This window comes from Camelus ferus, chromosome 1, assembly GCF_009834535.1.
Source record: "Camelus ferus isolate YT-003-E chromosome 1, BCGSAC_Cfer_1.0, whole genome shotgun sequence".
NCBI lineage: Eukaryota > Metazoa > Chordata > Mammalia > Artiodactyla > Camelidae > Camelus > Camelus ferus.
This window is the reverse complement of record NC_045696.1, coordinates 85,868,857-85,870,490: the sequence shown is the minus strand read 5'-3', so window position 1 is coordinate 85,870,490 and position 1,634 is coordinate 85,868,857. Positions and strand designations below refer to the sequence as shown.

The 1,634-nt window shown below is 31.5% G+C and overlaps 1 pseudogene; it reads right to left on the bottom strand.

Annotated features, from left to right (window-relative positions):
• Positions 1–1,025: 1,025 nt before the first annotated feature.
• LOC116666891 lies at positions 1,026–1,125 on the bottom strand (annotated as a pseudogene).
• Between the last annotated feature and the right edge of the window lie 509 nt (positions 1,126–1,634).

Here is a 1,634-nt window from a genome sequence, read left to right as displayed (position 1 = left end):
GGAGAGAAACTGAGGGGAGAGATGCCAGCCACAGGCACTCCTATCAGCTGCAGTAATTAAGGGCTTCAGTTCTCACTCCACCATCTACTAAAACTTACATATCAACAGACGGAGAAACTTCTACATACCTGCTTCCGTAAATTCATGGAAGCACTGAGATGGTCTTCTCAATTAATTCTGCGCATTGCATTTTATCTGGGAAACTTACTTGATTTTTATTATTTTAGACAAACTATCATTTTCAAGACACTTGGAATTATTATGTTTCCTTTCTTCTAATCCTTCACTAATATTTGGAAATGAATCTAGGGTTTCTGGACTTTCTTTGAAATTAAGAGAAAAAGACTAAAACAATCATCAAAAAGAGTTAAGATCTGTCATCAAGAAAATAACAATCTTCTCATTATAGATCACAGTAGTGCTCTCAGAAGTGAATGAATGGCAGGGAATGGCAGATCATTCACAGAAAATTAAATCAGAATTTTCCAATTGATATAAACATTGATTATATAAACATTTTTCTTTACTGCAGTGAAAATGACATAAATAAAAAGGAAATGAAAACTGGAAATACGTCTTTTAAGTAATAAAAATTATTGACCACAACTTTTATTTTTTTTATCAACACACAGATTTAGGATAACATGAAAACATCGCACACAGGATGGACATCAATTGTCTTTTTTATTTGTAGTGTCTGATTTTTAGAATGGGTGATATATGAGATTTTAGAGGCTGTAAACATCCTAAACAATAAACCTTACCTTTAAAAAAATCTTATTTTAAAAGTTTTCACACAACTTTATTGACATATCTTTGACACATAAAAATTGTATATATTTAAGATGTACAACATGATGTTTTAATATATGTCACATTGTGAAAGAATCGCCATAATTAGGCTAATTAACATATCCATCATCTCTACATAGTTACCATTGTATGTGCGTGTGGTGAGAAGATTAATTTAAGTGCTATCTTCTGCAAATCTCAGGTATACAATATAGTATTGTTAACTATCATCACAAAATATAGAATGCTTCATGAATTTGCATGTCAACATTGAGCAGGGGTCATGTTAAACTCTGCATTGTACAATTTTAGTATATGTGCTACGTAAGTGACAACAAAAAAAATCCCATTTTTAAAAAGCATCTAATCTTTATAACCTTATTCATGGCCACGTTCATCAAAATAATTTATGGTTATCACCATCTTAACTTGTTTCACTGATCACCATCATTTTTAATATCTGAAATTCCCCATTTTTGAATTCTAAAATATGAGTCATCTTCTTAAGGTGAAATTTTTTTTCTGAGTCCTAGTTTTCCTGATAATGAATTGCAACTGCTATCACACATGAAAGAAGGGAAATCGCCAGAGAAGAAATCAACAATAAGAATATGGGCGTGTCTATGAAGAACTACTGAAAATCCTAATTGTTCAAACTTCCCATTCCAACAACTCTACCATGAACTCTGGGAAGACTAATATAAACTTTAGCATTTAGTGTATTTTTTAATCCTTCTATCTATCTATCTATCTATCTATCTATCTATCTATCTATCCATCCATCCATCCATCCATCCATCCAATTTCCTCTGGTCATTCTCAAAAGATATAGAAGAAAACTT